Source organism: Athene cunicularia (assembly GCF_003259725.1).
Source record: "Athene cunicularia isolate RWA chromosome 2 unlocalized genomic scaffold, athCun1 chr2_part1, whole genome shotgun sequence".
NCBI lineage: Eukaryota > Metazoa > Chordata > Aves > Strigiformes > Strigidae > Athene > Athene cunicularia.
In genome coordinates this window covers 124,106,928-124,129,329 of record NW_020799095.1, presented here as the reverse complement: position 1 = coordinate 124,129,329, position 22,402 = coordinate 124,106,928, and positions in this window count along the sequence as shown.

Below are 22,402 nucleotides of genomic sequence, written 5' to 3'. Positions count from 1 at the left end.
TCAAAGGCAAATCATTTGGACTATCCATGACAGGATTTATTTGATACAAATATCAATTATATGAATTGCATGTCACACCCACTAAAACATTAAAATAATATGAAGCTATCAGATTTCATTAACTCCTACAAGATTTTGGATTAGTGTACAGAGATCAAACTTATAGCCATATGCTCTGGGCACAAGATAGAAAGGTAGTGTGAGCACAGGTTGACCTTAAATTATTTTTCTGCTCTTTTACATTCTTGAGTTCATTCTTGAGAGCAACAAATTAAGCAGCCTAAAAATCAAATTATAATTCCAATAAGAAAGTAGTGACAATTAAATGAAATAGAAGAACATATTTTTTATTAGCCATTTATCAAAGTTGCTAGTGTTTGCTCAGGAGCAAGCTTTAGCAAAACATTATTTATATTTTATTTCTGTTTAAATTGTATTTTCTATAGAAATATTATTTTTCATAAAATGTTGATTGGGAAAGTACAGAAAAATTTTGATAAAAATTGTTATAAAATTTCCTTAAACACACAAATATTCTAACAATCAGGACACAAGGTAGAAATGTGGCACAGGCCATTTCATATCCTGTTTTTCAAGCACTCCAATTAAGAAGCATAAGATGATCAACTCTTGTCTTTCCTGGCTTAATTTACTAAATTATGTAAAGAATTAAATATTAATAAAGGGACAGAAAAGCAACGGTTGAAGTCCCTAACCATCAAGCTGAGTAATCACATGTCTGCAAGGCTAAATAAGACTTTTTTTTTTCTTTTTTTTTCTTTTTTATCTTGGAAAGTACAACAGAGATCTCTGAAATAACTTGTGATATAGAGAAGTGGTATGGAGAATGATTTTGTATTTTTCTTCAGAATGCAAGCTCTTTCACATGTATACAAATAATGTGGCAATAAAAAGTCTAAGGTCAATCAAAAGAGACTTCAGAGCCCTGGGAAGTTTACTAAAAAATTCAGGAGCAGAGGTAGTGTTTCCTTCAATCACCCCAGTAATGGCGGAAGTCTTTGAAAGAAACAAGGTGAGCCCAGGATATCAATACGTGGTCCAGGACTGCCCTCTGTGCCAAAACTTTGAGGTTTTAAATCATGGAAGAGCCTTTGAGACACAAGATATGTTGGGGCCTGACAAGATCCACCTCTCCTGATGGGGATAATGTATATTTTTGTGTAAACTGGCCTGGCTGATCAAGAGAGATTTAAACTCAAATCGATGAGGGAAGAGGATACCAACAGGATTGCAATATATAAACCAAGGGTTGGCATGGCATTGCCAGAGGTTGACAGTCCTGGAGGGAACATTTACACGGATCTTGGGAGCACGGAAGGCTCAGGAGCGTGTCTGAAATGCTTGTGCACCAGTGCACTCAGTCTGAGAAACAAACAGGATGAACTGGAAATGCTGGTCAGTTCCCAGAGCTATGATATTGTTGGTATTATTGAGATTTGGTGGAAGGAGTCCCACAGCTGGAGTGCTGGGATGGAGGGCTACAGGCTGTTCAGGAGGGGTTGGCAGGACAGGTGAGGTGGAGGTATCACACTGTATCTTAGGGAGAGGTTTGATTGTGCAGTCCTTACAATTAGTAACGATGTGGCTGAGAGCCTCTGGGTGAGTATCAGGGGGATGGAAAACAAAGGAGAAGTTGTAGTGAGTCTCCACTACCCATTGCCCAGCCAGGCTGTAAGCACCAATTAGTTATTCTATAGGCAATTAGGAGAAATTTCAAGATCAGTAGGCCTCGTTCTTATGGGAAATTTCAACTTCCCAGACATCAGCTGGGAATATCATACTGCTGAGACAAGAAGGTCTTGGAAATTCTTGAAGTCTGTAGGAGATAACTTGTCACAGGTAATCAGTGAGCCATTGAGGCAGATGCCCTCCTGGAACTGCTATTTGTGAATAGAGAAGGACCTGTGGGAGATGTGATGGTAGGTAACTGTTTTGGCCACAGTGATCATGAAGTGGTTGAGTTTAAAGTTTTCAGTGTAATGAGAAAAAAGGACAGCAAAGTTGCTACCCTGGACTTCAGGAAAGCAAACTTTATGCTATTCAGGGAGTTATTTAGCAGAGTATCCTGGGCATCTGCTTTTGAGGATTTAGGAATCTATGAGTGCTGGTCAGTGTTTAAGAATGACCTTTTAGAAGCACAAGAGCAGGCAGTTCCAGTGTGCCTAAGTCAGGCAAGCGGGGCAGAAGACCAGCTTGGCTGAACAGGGAACTCCTTGTGGAGGTCAAGATGAAAAGAAATTGTATGATTTCTGGAAGCCAGGTCAGTCATTCACAGGAAGATTACAGAGCTGTGATTTGTATATGCAGTGAGACAACACAAAAGACCAAAGCTCACTTAGAGTTGAAACTGGCCAGTGTTGCGTCAGATAAAAAGAAGAGCTTTTTAAAGTGTGTTAATAGCAAGAAAACACTGGATCAGTATTTGTTGAAGATAGTCAACTAACTAATAGGGATGAAAAAATGCTTTTTTGCCTCTGAGTTGGACAACAGTGAGCATAGGCACAGTGAATTTCCATTTGTGAACCCTGAAATTGTAAGGGACTGGCTGTATCAGCTGAATGTTTACAAGTACATGGGGTCTGAAGGGATTCATCCCAGAGTACTGAAGGAGCTAGCAGATGTTATGGAAGGACCCCTCTCAATCATCTACTAAAGATCTTGGGAGTTTAAGGAGGTCCCTGTTGACTGAAAACTAGATAATGTTATTCCAGTCTACAAAAAAGGTGTAAGGGAAGACCCAGGAAACTATAGACCTGTTAGTCTAACATCAGTTCCTGAAAAAATTATGGAGAAGATCATACTGGGTATTACTGAAAGGCATTTAAAGAATAATGCAAAAGAAAGGTCCTGTTTAACTAATTTGATACTGTTCTATAAGCTCACCCACTTAGTGGATGAAAGGAAGGCAGTCAGTGTAGTTTTTCTGGAATTTATAATAGTAAGGCGTTTGATACTGTCCCTCACAACATCCTTCTGGACAAGTTCTCCAACTGTGGCATGAGATGCCCCAAGCCTGTCAGTGTTTGAATCATTTGGACAATATCCTTAACGACATTCTTTAACTTGGTCAGACCAGAATCGCTCAGGCAGTTGGACTAGAGATCATTGTAGGTCCCTTCCAACTGAAATACCCTTCCCTTCCCTTCCCTTCCCTTCCCTTCCCTTCCCTTCCCTTCCCTTCCCTTCCCTTCCCTTCCCTTCCCTTCCCTTCCCTTCCCTTCCCTTCCCTTCCCTTCCCTTCCCTTCCCTTCCCTTCCCTTCCCTTCCCTTCCCTTCCCTTCCCTTCCCTTCCCTTCCCTTCCCTTCCCTTCCCTTCCCTTCCCTTCCCTTCCCTTCCCTTCCCTTCCCTTCCCTTCCCTTCCCTTCCCTTCCCTTCCCTTCCCTTCCCTTCCCTTCCCTTCCCTTCCCTTCCCTTCCCTTCCCTTCCCTTCCCTTCCCTTCCCTTCCCTTCCCTTCCCTTCCCTTCCCTTCCCTTCCCTTCCCTTCCCTTCCCTTCCCTTCCCTTCCCTTCCCTTCCCTTCGATTTAAAACAAAGGAAAATAGAACCCATTTTGATACAATTCTTAATGAAGCTGTGAAGCTATTTGCTAAAAGATCTTTTTGATACCCACAGTATAAATTGATTCAAAATAGTTTTAGGCATACTCAATGAAGAGGATGTCTTGATCACTATGAAGTGTGGTTGGCTGACTGCAATTTTGAGGTCACAAAACTTGGCTAGTGAGCAGAGGGTATACCAAGGGAAGTCTTAAGCCACACCTGGCCTTGCTTTTATGCTTGTCTTAAACATATGATACAGCATCAAGTCAGACACACAATACTGAGCTAGATGGAGCTCTGGTTTGATTTGTTGTGGAACTTCTGTAACACAAAGTATTGAATAATTCTCCCTAAAAGACACACTTTTATGTTCCTGGTCTATTTGCTGCATTTGAATCTATAATGTAAATTACTGAATAACTCCTGAAATTATTGACTATAGGAATAACTATTTCAGAGTTATGCTATATATGGCCTTAGTATATGGGACTATTTAAAGGGTAGTTCCTGACTTTTTCTTCTCTTTTCCTCTACTCTCTCCCAGTTACCCTTCCCCTTCCCTTCCTTGAATACCTTTAATATTAGTTGAAGAGAAAGAAATTATTTCAAGTCTTCTCTTCAGTGAATATATATAATATTCACTGAATAATATATATAATAATATGAATAATATATATAATAAGGACTTGTTTCCCAGTGCAACTTCAACACTGAAGTTACTTTGCTTCATACAAAAAAAGTGAGGTCAAAGGCATCACCAGCCCTGGAGTTTGATGCCCTATTTTTTTTATTTTTTTTTTTTAAATCACATGAACATATTAATAATTCACTTACTGGATCTAATGTCTTTAATATCCCTAATTCTTGAGAAATAAGATCTTCCAATGACACTGACATTTGTTGTAATATTGAAACATCAGTCAGAACTGGAACATCTACTAGTCATTGAAAAGAAAATTGCATTTTTAGAAATAAGTAACGTTTTATGGTGCATAACCAGACACTGAAAGTTATTAATATAATTGTATCAACATTACAAATAATAATTATACTGCTTGGTCCTTGATGTGTTAAAAATCTAGAGAAATATGATGGTCTTGATTTTTTTAAGCAAGGGTCAATTCTCTTGTAGTAACATATTCCCTGCTGGAAAGCTTGTAATAGTTGACATCAGTAACACTGACATCAGCAGGGAATTTACCCAGGATCCCAGGGTTCATCTCCCAGTCACAGTTCAGTGACTTCTTGAAGTGACTAACACAGATTAAGGACGTTTCACTTTAGAGTTTTTACATTTCAGAAAAGATTTATGTTATTTTTAAAGCAATAGTTTCATTGTTATTAATAAATTGCTTTTCTATAGACTTCAGTAGAACAAATCACATGAAGAAGGTCTTAAAAGTGACGATGACTTAATTGGAAGTGACTAGTTCCTCAACAGAAAATAGGAACTAATTCCCTGTCCATTTCTATCTTTGTTGAACACAAAGTAATATCTTGCACATTAACTGTTTCTGCACATCATCTGACTTAGTTTCGTCCTCACTCAACTTTCCTCAGGTCCTGTATTTAAAATTTTCCATCATGTAAGAATATACCTGTGCTGCACAATAAAGTGTGGACAGGTGAAGTATTTCTAAATCATTCATACTGAGTACCAGGAACTGTCTAAACATACTAGATAGTCAATGCTTTAAAAAGATTTTTTTTTCAAGAATTCAGAATAAGTGAATAAATACACTCTGGTTTATTAATTTTTGTGTTATGTGATCAATTAGGTTTTATGAAGTCAAGATTATCTACAATTTATCAATAATTCAAGTACCACTAAGTAAATGAGACAAAGAGATTTGACTATCTGGCCTAAAATGTAATATGAACTAGATATCAAATTTGTATTATTTTTGTTGATGAAGAGACTTGGGAAAACAATCTTCCTTTTTTTTTTTTTTTTTTTTTTTTTAACTAGACTCTAAAAGAAAATGAAAGAGTTAAAAATAAATTTGTATAAAGTAGGCAATTTCTTTGAGATTTGCAAATCCAGCTCTGCACAGCCAACAGATTTAGATATGTCAGATTAAGTTTCAATAGGCCTTGTATTTTGGGGTGTTACCCATCCTAAATCAGTCATGCAAGCTTTTCTGATGACAAAGTATTAAACACTTGGATTAAAATTCACGTCATTAGAAACATATGCTGCAATCAGACATTTCCTGTTCATGAAAATACATATAATTAAAGGGAGAAAAAATGTATTTGTCAGCTGCCAGATGTGCGATTTGCTTATACAGTACATACTGTAGACAGGGTGAGAAAGATAAGACATGTCATTTTGTCCTTTTACAAACTCATTTTTAAGAGTTTTGAAAACAGTTGTCTTCATAATGATAATCATCTCAGAGCTGAAGGAATATACAGTTCTCTATCCTCTAGTGGATTACCTTATTATACTTTGAGTGCTATGCAAAATCGTTTTGCAGCTATTTTGCAAAGCAGTTGCATAAGGGATTGTAGCCATGAAGGACTGAGGACTGCACAGGCCCTTCACGAGGGAGAAATTTCACTGCAGACTTGACAGGCACGAAGGAAGAGTAGTATATGCAGCAGCAGAAACAGAGCACTTGTCCATACTGTCAGAAGCAAAGTGAACTTTTTTTTACTAGAAAAGGAGGTCAGATGTGAGATATAACTGGGATCTTTTAAAATGTAACCTCTGATTGGTCCAAAATGCAAAGTGTTTGGGCCCTCCTCATTTTGTTTTGACAGTGAATGTATCTCATAAGCTTTCAGTTTGGAAATCTAAGCTGTTTCATCCTCCCAAATTTCAACCCTTTCCAAGCTTTGTGGTGTTTTCACAACACCTTGCTTACCTTCCTGCTTCTGTGTTCATAGGTTTCATAATAATTTTAGTCTTTAAATTCATAATTCTTTGAAGGGTACAGTTGCTGCCTCTATGTGTTTTCTTTGCATCTTTGGTAAAGACTTTAGTGAGATAATGTGAGAGACAAACCTCAATAATTAATTTGCAGCCTGAAAGAACTTCATACTAGCTTCCATCTCCTTGTAGTCTTTGATCATCAGGCTGAGTGTAGAAAACCACTATCAGAAGTTAACACAGATGTCCTATTACATCTACATTTAGTCACACACTACCATGTCCTCCCTACATGGCAGCCCAGAGGTGAAATACATAGTTAAAAAGGAAACACTTCATAGTGTTTGGAGACATTCAGCCTCCTCAGAACTTGAAACAATTCCCATAAAAGGACAAAGTTTGAATACCCACCTAGATATTTAAATATGCACATCAATGTCTCAAGTGAGAAGAAGTGGGGTTAAGCTTTGTTTAATAAAAGAAGCAGTTCTTTACCATGGGAATCCAAAAGCTGTGGGGAACATGATTCATCTCATGCTGATGAGGATCAAATATGATAAAACAGAATGTCATCACATTCTAGACACACACACAAAAAAAAAACCCAAAAACCCTACCCCTAAAAAAAACAAAGGAAAGGGCTTTTGCCTGCCTTTCTTGAAAACAAATTTTCTCTGTTAAAGTTTTTCTTTAAAAATAGTTTATCCACAAAATTGTGTGTTTAAAAACATGGGCCTATAATGGCAAAGCACATTCAGATGTAATTTCCATGCTAGATTCCTAAATAAGAATTCACACAGGAGAGTGTCCAACTCTTCTGTGGTCCAACATTTTGGGAAGACAATATCTACAAAAAAATATATCCTAACAAAATGCAATTTCTTGATGACAAGAAGTTGTTGAAGACAGCTGTGTGGTAGGATCAAAATGCTGGAGGGAAGGGATGTCATTCAGAGGGACCCTGACAGGCTTGAGATGTGGGCCTGTGCAAACCTCATGAAGTTCAAGAAGACCAAGTGCAAGGTCCTGCACATGGGTCAAAGCAATCCCATGCCCAAGTACAGGCTGGCTGGATTGACAGGCTGAGTGGATTGAGAGAAGCCCTGCGGATATACGTGGGAGTATTAGTGGATGGAAAACTGACTATGAGCCAGCAATTTGCACTCGTAGCCCAGAAAGCCAACTGTATCCTGGACTGCATCAAGAGATACATGGCCAACAGGTCAAGGGAGGTGATTCTCACCCTCCACTCTTGTGAGACCCCACCTGTACTACTGTGTCCATCTCTGGGGTCCCAATATAAGGACATGGATCTGCTCAAGCAGGTACAAAGGAGGTCACAAAGATGATCGGGGCCTGGAGCACCTTTCCTGTGAGGACAGACTGAGAGAGTTGGGCTTGTTCAGCCTGGAGAAGAGAAGGCTCTGGGGAGATCTTATAGCAGTCTTCCAGTACTTAAAGGGAGCCTACAAGAAAGAATGGGAGGGTCTCTTTATCAGGGACAGGATGAGGGCTCGTGGTTTTAAACTGAAAGCGTAGATTTAGATTAGATGTGAGGAAGCAACACTTTACTGTGAGGGTGGTGAGACATTGGAACAGTTTTCCCAGAGAAGCTGTGGCTGCCCCCTCCCTGGCCGTGTTCAAGACATGTTGGATGGGGCTTCATGTTGGATGGGGCTTTGAGCAACCTGGGCTAGCGGAAGGTGTCCCTGCCCATGGCAGGGAGTTGGAACCAGATGATCTTTTAAGGTCTGTTCCAACCCAAACTGATTCTACAATTCAATGAGTTAAATTTGGTGATGGAGAAATAACCTCTTGATGGTCTGTTTTAATTGGGGAGAAACATCTGAAAGCCATTGGAAACCATTTGAACTGTTGAAGAAATGCTCTTACCCTCCTTTACCCTAATATTATTTTGACTGGAGTAGGCTGGGGGCTTGCAGCTGTCTGGGGGTAAAGCCATTGTTCTGTGACTATGTAGTAAATAGATTGGCTTACCTGTATTGCTTACCTGCAATGTTTGCCATCTGTGCTTCAGTGAGATAATGTCCTCATTTGCTAAACTGAGTTGATAAATTGCATTCTATAATTTTCTATAATTGTATTCTATAAATTTATTTGTCTCTTGGTGGAAGAAAAAAATTGAAATGCTACAAACAGGTGGGATTTCCAGAACTTGCCTTAAAGCACAGATCTGTGGTTTTAAGAGAGTCCTAGAAATGAGGAGTGGGATCACAACACTCATTGATTTGCTTAGACAGAAGAGCCAAAAATGTGTTTGACTGACCTTTTTTCTTTCCCAAAAATAAAACTTCTTCCACCCACTCCTCACCCGAATATCATGTTGAACCAAATAAGACTTTTTGGTTTGAATATATGTATATATAAACTATGAGGTTATCTGTTGGGGAAAATATATCATGTGGCATCCATCAGCCCAAGAGTAGCAAGGCTACTGCAGCTCCCTGTCCCCAGGTCCAAACAGTAGGGAGGCTGAAGATATTTTCCCAGTAGGCACATGCACACAGAGCACACATATACACCACACATATACACGTGGCTGGCCACACAGATCACAAGAAGACACTCAGATCACTCACACAAACACAGACAGCACCAGTGGCCTCATCCTGCTCTCCTCTCTGGCTGAGCAGGATGGATACCCATTAGTGGGAAAACATGTGTCTATGTATAAGGTGAAGCAGCATCTGAACTCACACAGACTGTCATGTGGATGTCCCAGACATGTTGCTGGCACCTCACATGTGCACATACACAGAGCTCATCCAAACTCCCCCGGACCCCACAGCTGATGTCCCTATGCTCTCACCCTTAGCAATACATAGGTACTCTCACACCCTTATGGACTCGCTTATCCCCCTGGCTCAAAGGGCCACTTGACTGACTCATTGGCTTCATCTCTGATGGTGATCACACCTGCATTCACTCCAGTTTCTGTACCACAGACACACAGGCCCTCTGGCCCATGGTCTGCCTCCAGTTGCTTCACTCAACTCCCACATACACACAGGCACTCTGAACAGAAAGCCCTCACTCAGGAAAAGGAAAGGGTTAGAAAGGAATTTAATAAGAGGGTAGGCACAAGGCATAGCCAGATAAGTGCACTGACCAGCCAACTATTTACATATGGCTGTCTCTTTCTGTGTCTTTACCTTCTATTTCCCATAATTGCTATTCCCTAAATCACCTAAATCCCCCCCTTTTCTCACCTTTGGTTCCTCCTCTAAGTGTCCCATAATAAATCCTGTGCAATCTTAAAATGCTCCTTTCCCGCATCCCGTCACGTGTACCACCGCCAGGCTCTAAATCCAGTATAGAGCCAAAGGTGATCTGGAGAGCTGCTCTTAATGACTCATGGTGCTGGGTTTCATACCTGTAAAACCATGGTGATGGGTTTCACACCCTGGGCTTGAGGCCCTCCTGTGACAGCATCAGGAGGGGCCCAGACACCCAAAGGTGTTTCCTTCTCCAGAGTCCTTAATTTCCATTCCCTCCTGCCATTGTGCCATGTGATGGGCCTGGGGTTATCCTAGGACATTTGGGTTTGGGCTACCCTCCATCCTCCATTGTCTCTCTGTGGTCCTTTGTATGTGTATTCAGATAAGCTTTTATCACAAAGTTAACGTCTTCCTTTGTCTCAAGTGACCCTGCTTCTTTGCCAGAACAACTACCCTCCTTTCCTGTCTTTGGGAATTTGAACCTAATTTCTGAAATTTCAAAACCTCTTTTCCAAGTACTGGTATTTTGTTTTGTTTTGTGAAGGGGTTTTGTTTGTTTGTTTTGTAGGTTGGTTGGGATTGTTTCCCCTCAGATATTTTGGTGCTAGCAAACTCCGGAACAGTCAGTAGTTGTGTTTATTCATTTCCATTACTTTTTAATCTCTCATTTATTTTTCAGCCAAATTAATTTCATAAATTTAACATGAAATTTAACATTCCATTTAACATGGAATCATGAAGATTTTGGGCTGCTCCAGAATTCCCTCTTTCATGGAATCATTTATTCATGAGGAAACAAACAAATAAATCCTGCCAGGTTTTATTTAGCAGTGTAAACCTGTCTAGCTTTTTTGGTAAACTTATGACAAGATTTAAAAAAAAATGATTTGCACTCTTAGGTTCATTGTATATCTGGTTATCTTTTACAGGAGTTAGACTTTGTTTTTTTGATGAAGGTAAAATTATATTTTTCTTGTTAATTGATATTATGGAGTGAAACCATAACTAGCCAAAATATTATCATACCACAGTACAAGGTCTGACAGCTTTCTCTTATTAGTTAAGAAAAATGCTCTTTCATGTTATGAAAAATTTTTTGATTACTCTGAAGTGTAAGATTATGCCCATAATCACTCCAAGTTCCAGAAAAGCATTTAATTATATGCAAGACTCCATTTGTTTTCAGAAAGGTTAACATTAACCTAACTTCATCATAACGTTAAGTACACCATTAAATCATGCACATATTTTACATTAGACATGCTTAAATGTTAAACTGTATAGAAATGAGAAGCTGGAACAAAGTCATTGTAGTTTTAATTATCTTATACAGTCAGTGCAGATTTGGGAAGTGGGGTACATAACTTTAAGTAGTTGTGATTTAATTAACCTTTCACATACAGTTTATTTTAATGTGAACAATTCTGTTTAATTAAGATACTGCTTGGTAAATTTCTGCAGGAAGATTTTGTTAGCAATAAGATAGTAATGGCATGCAAATATTTTTAAGTAAACGAAACATCAGGATATGATTTGATCACATGATAAAAATGTTAAAATTTAAATATTTAAATTTCTTATTTGCAGGGTTTCAGTATGCTAGTAAAAGAATTTACAACTAGTAATTTAAGATAAACCTAATCAATCTTTACAGAGTACGGTAAAGTAAAATATTCTTCTATATTAAATAACACATGAAAATATTTTGAAATATCTTTTCTTTTTTTTTTCTGGTTTCTCTTCATGCATAAATACAGAAATGACAGCATACAATAAACTAAGTATATTGTTATTTATGTTCAGTAATTAAGTGATTATTTATCTTTATTTCAGTTTAAAATAAATTTAAAATAAGTTCAAAACAAATCAATATTCGATCTCATACTGAAGAGCATTATTTGTAATTGAAAGAAATTTCATAACATATTAAGGAAGGGGACATTAAAAAGATTATGTTGTGTGTGTATGGTAAAGAACACTTTTATTCTCTCAAAGTCTTACAGTTCTTATGCTTACCTTCATTTCTGATGAGGAACTCTCATAATTGCCAAGGAATTACCCTAAGAAAACAAAGTTCAGAATACACAGTGTATCAGTGCCCACTTGTTAGTCAGATCTGGAAATAAAGACTAATATTTCAAGTTTATTCTAAAGCTGTGTTTCAGAATTGGACTGGAAAAGTATTCTAAATTATTGTTAATAGATTAATGTTGTTAAAGTCTCTTTTCAGTGTAAAAGCAATGAAGGAAAATGTCTTTTGAAGTCAGAACACTCATAACTGAATACAAAAAACATTAGAAGGAAAAAGTTGAAAATCTTCTGATATTTATGTTTTTGCTGGATTGTCTTCTGTTTTTCTGCAAGAGTCGTGACCTGCATTTATTCTGAGGTGCTACTGTGTGAACTTGTCAACTGCAGTTATGGAAAAATATCAAGAAGAGCTATGCAAGAGCACAGGAGGCTGTGATAGCCATGAATCTTGGGATCTACCAGAATGAGCTGAATAACACCTGCAAAATAAGTTTCTGAGGCCAGCTATGGTGAAATGAATATGTGATTTTTTGTAATTTTTTAAAATTCTGTCCTATCCAACTCCATTTTACATGCCTTATTCTGTTGAAATAATCACTATAGACAAAAGTGTTAGAATAGAGCTGCTTGGAGAAGTCCTGCTTTAGGCATCCAGTCTGATGCATTGACTGTTCTATTTCATTGAAGAAAAAGACACAGTAGTTTTCATGTCTCTGCTTAAATGCAAGAAATATCTGTTCTACATTACTGTTATTTCACTAGAACATGTTCCTTTTGTGGGTTGCTTGTTTGGTTGTTTATTTCAATAGTCACTTCGGGGCACTTTTTGGCAAATTAAGCAGACCTAAATAAACATAGGTTTGCATATCTATTTTAATTGTATTTCTCTTGCTACAAAGCTATGCATTACCTGGAGAGCTCATTTATCACATACTCTTATCTTAGTCTTTCACACATAAGTTGATGCTTTTTTTCATAACACTTTCACAATAGAGTTCAGGGAAACCCTTCTCTTACTCTTATGAAAGCCTATTGAACACCATTCTGCACTACAGGGGACACTTGTAGGAGTTTGGTCCCACAGGGTTACATGCTAAGGACAGCTGGCTTTGACTTTGTTCTATCATTCAGTTCAGGCAAATAGCTTTAAGTATGTTAACAGAGGTTTATATATCAGATGACCCAAAAGGCATTGAATTGATCCAGTAGTGCTGGTAGTTTAAAAAATATATAAAATACCCTTCCCTTATAACTCGTTACCCCAACCTGTGTTTTTAAATAGGTTGCTCATCCATATTGGAAATATTAAATGTAAACTCCTGTGATATTATTAAATTAACTTTTACTAATCCTACTTATAAAGAGATTTACTGCAGAGAGAAGAGATCATAAGGTTAATTTATTGGAGGAACTCTCACTAGTCATTAGTAAAATGTATAGGCTAGTACCATTTCAGACATAAATCATACTTCTGTATGAGAAACCACATTAGAGTTTGCCAGTCCAAGCTCTGTTTCCCGGGAAGACATTTTGAGGCTGGATTATTACACTGTAGCAAAATATGTTTGACTAGTCTCAATTGACTCAACATATAGTACTGTTCTGAGACTGCTAAGAAATTCCTAACTATTTTTTCTAGGATCTAAGCTCTACCTCCCCACCCCATGGGTTGCTTATTTAAATAAATCCAAACAAAATGTAAAAATAAATAAACCAAAAATATATGCCAGGATGTCTTGAATGATAAAGCTACTTTACATAAACATATCTATATGATTTAGGAGTCTAATCCTGATTAAAATTAACAGTCTAAAGCTCCTACAGCACTTGTATGCATATGAAAATATTGCCTATGACCAGTCAGATCTGAATCCTCTAGGATGATCTGCTTGTCTAGGTTACAGTTCTCTACATCAAAAAGCAATTGTATGCAGATCAGCTTTTGTAGGTAAGGGCTGTAATTTAGAATTGCAGCAATAGTGATTATGAATTCTAGCTGACCTCAGGATGTTAACAATATACAGTGTTCATCCATGTCACGCTAGAATATAACCTCTCATGTAAAAATCTTGGTGCTTTGTCCTTAATGTATTTAATTAAAAATGAATAAATGAGGTAAGATTTTTTTAATAAACCTTATATCTTTATCATTCCAGGAATTGCGTAACAGAGAAGGCTGTTTCTGCAGTATTGAAATAGTCAGCGGGAATAAGGCATGGCAATAATGGGTATATTTTAATATGAATCCAGCAATTGTTTCAAATTCCTTAGAACAGCATGAAAATGCTTCACATTAACACAATAAAAATGTTTTTATGAATTAAATGAGTTTACTTCAGTTGCATTATGGACCTCCTATACTGTCCAGGGCAGAAATCATGGTGACTCAATAATGACTTCTGCAACCAAAATCAGTGTTCTCCTGGAATGCTAAATGGCAATGGGGATATGCAATGAAAAGGTGAACTCACTCAACCAAACACTTCAGATCATATCAATAATTATGAAATTTCTCTGAGAATGTGTATATACTAAGTTTGGAAAATATATAAAGAATTTTTTTAATTCTCTTCTTAGCAGTTGCAGGATGTTGACACTTTCCCTTTGCTAAAAGAAAACAAGAACTAAAATATCACAATATTCTGCAGTGGACCTTTTTAATGCTGCTTGGCTTTACTAATTTTTAATCACTCTTTAAATTAAGAATATGTATTCATGGCGCTACCCTACCTGCTTCAATTAAAACAGGAAAATCAAGTCTCAGAACCATTAATTTGCTCGTATTTCAGCAGTTCTTAGAGGTTTCCTATGAAACTGGGACTTTGTCGGGCTCCACACTACTTGTTCACAATGAAATAGTCTGTAACCTAGACACAGCAAATAGAAAAGGGCTAAAAGACAAGCAAATAAGAGATACAGTATATACCCTTTTAATAGAGAAGCACCTGAAGCATGAGTATTTTCGAACACTTTAAATCACATATTTCCAAAGGATGCATCTAGCTGTGTATGTGCAGTTAGATCTGGACTCCTCTGCCTTTACCCAGACCTGGGTAACTGTTATGACCACTCCAACATGCATTGCATTTCAGCATATGTCTCTTAGTATATATTTTCATGAACACACAAGCCCACTTTAAAGCTGGCTATGTTTAGTCAGAATGTGGATAGAGGAAGCTCGGTCAGTTTGTATCCATCTCTGTAGACACACACATCCAGGCTCCAAGGAACTAAATCCTAATGCACTGTCATCATAAATTGTTTGTTTTCTATCTCTGCATATCCATCCACAAATTCAGACTAGCTCCTGGTTCGAATAATCTACATTCAGTCAGAACCACTTTAAAAAAAAAGAATATTCTAGCTGAGCTGCTCAATGTTTCTAAATTTCAACAATTTTTTACCTTGGGTCTCTTTCTCTGCAAGGCCAGTTAAATGGAAGCAAGTAGAGTCTCATACATAGATAAACTCTCACAGATTTATGACATGAAATCATTTGAACTGCTCACCCAACAAAACAACCTTCAGAGATGAAGTTTTCATAAATGTCATCAATTTTGACAGACATGCAGCAATCCTTGTCCAAGTGTGAAAACAAATTGCAAAGACTCCAAAAAACAGGCAGAGTTAAAGGGCAAATTACTAGTCTCTATGCAGCTCTAAGTAGTATGAAAATAGATAAGTCAGAGAATATAAAAGAAAAATGAGAAACACAATTTCTGATGACATCACTCCTGGTCAGATATATCCTACACTGCACACACCATCGCCTCCTTTCCATCAGTGAGTGATAGTGGAAAATAATCCCTTTGTACTCTGATAATCAGTAGTAAAATGAGAAGAATGGGGCAAACATCCTGTGAAAAACAGAAACAGGAAAATAGGTCACCACAAAAATTAACTTTCTGGTGTTATTCATATGTGCAAAATATTGAACATATAAATATATAAGCTTACATGAAGCCTTTGACATGACATGCATTTTGAAAAACACCCAATCCATTATGTTCTGAAAAGGAATTCTGCTACTCCATTTGTACAAAACCATATTTGTGCAAGAAAAATTAAAGCAGCTCTCCCAACACCTATTCTTAAGAAGGCTCTATTTAGTTATTAGATTAGTAATAATGTAATTGGAAAAGGAAAGAACTAGATTATACTTAAAAGAAATGCCACAGTCCCAAAATAATGGGAGAATGACAGGTTGTAGCGAGGGAAACACAGACTGTATTTACAAATCTGGAAAAAGAACCCAGGAAAAAGACAAAGTACAAGCCCAAAAAAAACCCCAACCAAACAAACTCCTTTTGCATCATAATACATATAACATTGCAGTATTTGTTGAAATGTGTTCTGTTGAAAAAAAAAAAAATCCTCAATATAGGCATACAGAGCTGTAATACTTCTCAAAAAAAAAAAAAAAAAAAAAAAAAAAACCATTCCAAGGACAACATAAATGATGTCTGTTAAAAGAAAATTAACTCAGTGATTTTCAGGACCCAAGGGAGATCTGAGGCTGCCGTGGTTCCCTGCTCAAGACTCAGCAAGTTATGACTGAATCTATTTTCCCAACACATGCATATGTGAGTAGACATGGTTGACCACCAGCAGATAAACATAGGCAGAAGAGCAGTGCCTTCAGATGCACCAGACACACACAAACAGTACTCATATGACACAAATGTCTTGACCTTCTACAGGCTGGCCCAGACCTGGTCCCTCAAATATCCAGCTCCAAGATCAGCCAGCCAGACTACTTGCCAAATAGTCTGAGTTTACTAGCATGTGGCACACACACAAAATAGGATGATGATCTTGATAAGGACATAGAGTGTATCATCAGTAAGTTCGCAGATGACACCAAGTTAAGTGGGAGTGTTGATCTGCATGAAGATAGGAAGGCACAACAGAGAGACTTGGACAGATTGGATCGGTGGGCCAATGTTAACAGGATGAGCTTCAACAAGGCCAAGTGCCAGGTCGGGCACTTGGGCCACAACAACCCCCTGCATCGCTACAGGCTTGGGGAGGTGTGGCTGGAGCTCTCTGGAAGACAAGGATGTAGGGGTTCTAACTGACAAACAGCTGAACATGAGCCAGCAGTGTGCCCAGGTGGCCAAGAAAGCCAACGGCATCCTGGCTTGTATTAGGAATAGTGTGACCAGCAGGAGTAGGGAGGTGATAGTCCCCCTGTACTCTGCACTGGTGAGGCCACACCGGGAGTATTGTGTCCAGTTTTGGGCACCTCAGTACGAGAGAGATATCGAGGTGCTGGAGAGAGTGCAGAGGAGGGCAACGAAGCTGGTGAAGGGCCTGGAGAACAAATCCTATGAGGAGCGATTGAAGGAGCTGGGACTGTTCAGTTTGAGGAGGAGAAGGCTGAGGGGAGACCTCATCACTTTCTACAGCTACCTGAAAGGACACTGTAGAGAGGTTGGTGCTGGTCTCTTCTCACAGGTGATTAGTGACAGAACAAGAGGGAATGGACATCAGGAAAAAAATTTTCACAGAAAGAGTGGTCAGACAGTGGAATAGGCTGTGCAGGGAGGTGGTGGAGTCACCATCCCTGGATGTGTTTAAGGGTCGTTTAGATGAGATGCTGGGGGTTATGGTATACGGGAGAACTTTGTAGAGTGGGGCTGATGGTTGGACTCGATGATCCCAAGGGTCTTTTCCAACCTGAATGATTCTGTGATTCTGTGAGTATTCATAGGGTTGTCACTATGGATAGAAACAGGTATTTAACAAGAAACGAAGTCAGACTGTGATGTGATCATGAATAGAAAAGTGTACTGACCTGCAGCTTGTTTACATGAGACTGCCCTCTGTAATTGCCCCTCTTCTCCATTTTTTGCTCCCTTTTCTGACATTTTAGCGTTCTCCTAAGCAGCCTATAATAAGTTTTGCACATTCCCATAATTCTCTCATGCATCCCATAAGAAATTTTAAACACATGCTATGATCCCCCTTAAATATCCTATAGTAAGTTTGCTCTTTCATATCAGATCCAGGATACTCTCATTTCCCTTCTGACCTATTAAAGATCTGGTTGATTCTGTCTGCTGCCTTTAATAGTCCATACAGTAGGTCTGGTCTTTGGTATGGACTTCATTATCTTCCGCTCCCTTGGGGTTTCTGTATCTGTGTCTTTAGTTTTTTTTCTTTTCTTATTTCTTGACTTGGACTTTTAACTGGGTGTTCTTATAAAACAGATGTCTTACATTGTAACTGTCCTTACAGAATCGTACCTCACATTCAGCCTAACCCTATCCTTCTCCCTTTCCCTCCCACTTTATGAGTAGATTTAGGTATTTGTGAGGAATTGGAAAGTAAGCAGAAGACAAGAAGGGAAGGGACATAATCTGCAACATACATCTTGCTGTATACCCATGTCCTTTTGCTATTCATCAAACTTATTTTTAAAATTACTGAACCTTTCACAAGAAAGGATCACTTCAAAAAGATGTATTAGATACACATTAGTTGTCCTCTTTTTAACAATAAACAGCAGTGCTGATTATTTTCTGCTGGTGAGTTGGATGATTTAACTACTGAATACAGCTGCTTACCTTTAAAAAATTACTCTGAAGACTTAAGGTTCACTTAAAAGCTAAAGTAATTTTAGACTCTGAAAAAGAGAACTGGATCTGTATTATATTAACTGTATTATTTGTGTTACTGCCTCTCTTTCCACATTCATAAAAACCCCAAAAAGTTTGCAAGACAGAAATTTTTACAAACATATTCTACTGTTATAAACTGTGTATCAGCTTTTGCTTCTCCATGAGCCTATTTTCTGCCAAACCTTTTATAGACAAATGAGGTTTTCTTATCCAGAAAATACACTTACAAACTGTCTGCAAAATTTGCTGAAATCTATCTTCTTACCTATTGAAAATAAAATTTAAAAATCTTCACTATATTAAATATCTTTCATTAATTTTTCAAAGACCTGGTTTTACATCAATCATAAACATTAATTAGCCTAGCTGTCTAAAAGTGATAAAACTTGTAAAGATCAAAAAAGATTGTTTGTATGGTCCCTGTCATGAGTGTCTATGTGCTGCAATGGATTAAAAGTCTAAGAGTGACATCTGTAATTTTTCCTTAATTAGCTCACCTAAAAATAAATAAAATGTAGCAGAGATGTGCAGAGACTTCAATCTCTGGCATATTAACATGTAAAAACTGCTGTTAAAAACGCCTGATCTTATGTAGATTTCTACACAGAACTTATTAAAAAGACAATAAAACTGTGATTCAGATTGCTTTACTTGACATCCAATAATTCCAAAAAGCATTCAGTGTTTTCTGACATGCCCAGCTGTTATCTCAGAAAAAATGTAGTAGGGAACAACTTTACAACTACTGTGTAAAATATTTTCTAGTTTTAAAGTGCATTCAGAGTGACTGTTTGGGTCACCAGATCTTTCCAGGTGGATTCTTAGTTTCTGAAGGTTTCGATTTATTTTCTTGTATGTTTTTGAAATGTACCAAGTAAAAAGTGTCAGACTGCCTTCAATTTATTTCTTGTGTGAATTATTGCTTCAGTATCTGTTGTAGTATTTAATTTAGAAGTGACTGATAGAAGATTCCTGCTGGCTTCTACATGCTTTGGATGTCTTAAAATTTGGTCACGTTTACAGTGGGAAATGCACATTTATTTGTTTTGGAGTAAAAATAATTAGTATTGCAGAATTCAGAACTAAATGTTTTTAACCAGACTGTTAGCTGTTGAACTGACAACTATTTCTAAGACAAGTCATCCTTATGGTATAGAATATTTTTCAAAGTGTCATTAAGTGTTTGGTGCTGATATCTAGTACTGTCCCTCTCTCATTTATTAATACAATAAGCACTAAGTGGCACATGCAGGGAAATACATTTTAAGTGCCCTTCTCTACACACAGTGAACATTTAGTTATGACACATAATAGATAACAACTTCAGTAGAAGGCAACAAATAATGTCTACTTTGGCATCCCCTCACACATGCTGATTAAATTGTGTGTAAAGGTGTACATATGGTTTTGCCTCAGAGAAGAAAATTAAATCCGTCTCCCACATTCATGTTGCATAGTCATACCACTGAGCCAGTGAAACAGCATAAGAAGCCCTGCCTTCAAAACATTGCTGTTTATTTATGCATTAATTTCTGAGTTGGAGCATTCTGGGAATGCCAATGATCTTGTAAGAAAGAAAGTTTAAGAAATATTTAGTTCATACAGCCAAAGAAGTCAGGCAGTTCCTGCCTAATGGTGCAGTTCCCTCCATACAGGGACTTGTGGCAAGCAAAGCAAACTTCACTTATGAAAACAGAAGACTTTGAACTGGTCTACACTGCACCAGAGAGCCCCAAATTTACCACATGGACTCTAGAAGCAATATAAGTGTATTGCTTCTATCACACTTCACCTGCAGAGCTGAGGGCCTGCAAAGGTGGATGATGCTGCTGCTGCTGCTAGGTTTTAGCAGATTCACAGCTCCTGCTCTTGGTCTTTGCACTGCCCAGATCTTCATACCTGAGGATAACCTCCTCAAACACATGCGGTTGAAGTGCCTCTGTACCCAGTGATGTCTTTGATGCATCTTTACAATAATGTTTTTGTGACCTAAATTTTATATACAGAAAGATATGAAAGCATTTTGTATAGACCCAAAGTCTATATGAAGTTTATGTGGGCCATTCCTTTTAGTCAGAATAAATACGAAGCTTGTGGAGAGATCAGAAAAAATGTTTATTGCATAGTCTGTGCCTGCTTTCTAGACTTAATTTTCCAGAAATATTACTGTATTTCATAAACATTTTTTTTTCAGCAGCATCTACAAAAATGGGTCCACAATAGGAAATGAAGACTCTCAATACACTCACAAGATGAAGAAATAATAAATTAATCAATTAAGGATAATAATAATATACTTTAAAAACACTATTTAAGTTTTCACTTAATTGAACCGTGCATCCCTTTATTGCAAGTCCAAATCAAGGTTCACGCTTCACACTTTTTGTAATAACAACATAGAAACTTGATAATAAGGTATGTGACATTATGACAAAATGAAGAGAGAAAAATCTGTGTGAGAAGCACATGCGTAGAAATGTGGTTGCATGAGATTTCCTTTTTATTCAAATGTACTTTTACATATCCTATGGAAACCATTTGAAATACTGTTTTCATTTTATTAATACTAATTGTGCACCTGCATGCTCCAAGTAAGATTTTCAAACACTGAGCTTTTCAGTGGAAAATTCCCATGCATTTTGACAATCCCTGCATAGAAAGCATCAATGACTGAATGCTACATTCAGCTGGGACTACCTTGATGTATTTTTTAAAGGTTTAGTACTATCCACTTCGTTAAATAGACTCCAGCTACTACTGTAGAACTACAGAAGAATAATCAAAACCTTTTTTTCCTACAAATATTTTTGGATTTGAGCAATGATAATTTAGGTTACATATTTGTCTACTTGCATACTTGAGTTGTCACTCAGTATTCTAAAATATATGCCTGCTTACATATTCTCAATATTACGTCAATCTAAGCAAGAGATGTTGCTTTTTTAAAATAACAAATAAAGATTAATGATGGAGCGAAATAGATGAGTGACTTGATAGATTCTAAGTAATGCTTGATATTCATAATGAAATTACAAATTGTATACAGAAATATATTAATATTCAAATTGTGTGTTATTATACTTAAATATCATTGAATATTATTTTAGTCAAGCTAGGAGCAATTCTTTTATTTCTCTGACAATTCCTATTGTGGTAATTTTCACTATGTGAAGTCAGACATGAATTTCTTGTTTCAACTTCAGGAAGTAACTAAGACATGACGTTAATGACCTTGAAATGCAGATTTCAAAACCAGGGAAATGTTGCTTTCTGTTTTACTGAGCAAAACAGTATCTTTGCATGGAGAGAATCAGAAAACATACCAATAAGCTAAGACCATGTAGTGACAAGGTAGTATGATAATAAGGGGTTAATGGCAATTCATTTTGGCTGATGAGACATTATTACCTGGTGAAGCCAGCACTGAGTTAAGTAAATTATTCCGGTTAAAGGCAGTAAGTAGAGCTGGCTAGAAAATAATGATTTGGTTTCCTGACAGTTTTCAAATTTCAGATTTTATTTTATTTTATTTTATTTTATTTTATTTTATTTTATTTTATTTTATTTTATTTTATTTTATTTTATTTTATTTTATTTTATTTTATTTTATTTTATTTTATTTTATTTTATTTTATTTTATTTTATTTTATTTTATTTTATTTTATTTTATTTTATTTTATTTTATTTTATTTTATTTTATTTTATTTTATTTTATTTTATTTTATTTTATTTTATTTTATTTTATTTTATTTTATTTTATTTTATTTTATTTTATTTTATTTTATTTTATTTTATTTTATTTTATTTTATTTTATTTTATTTTATTTTATTTTATTTTATTTTATTTTATTTTATTTTATTTTATTTTATTTTATTTTATTTTATTTTATTTTATTTTATTTTATTTTATTTTATTTTATTTTATTTTATTTTATTTTATTTTATTTTATTTTATTTTATTTTATTTTATTTTATTTTATTTTATTTTATTTTATTTTATTTTATTTTATTTTATTTTATTTTATTTTATTTTATTTTATTTTATTTTATTTTATTTTATTTTATTTTATTTT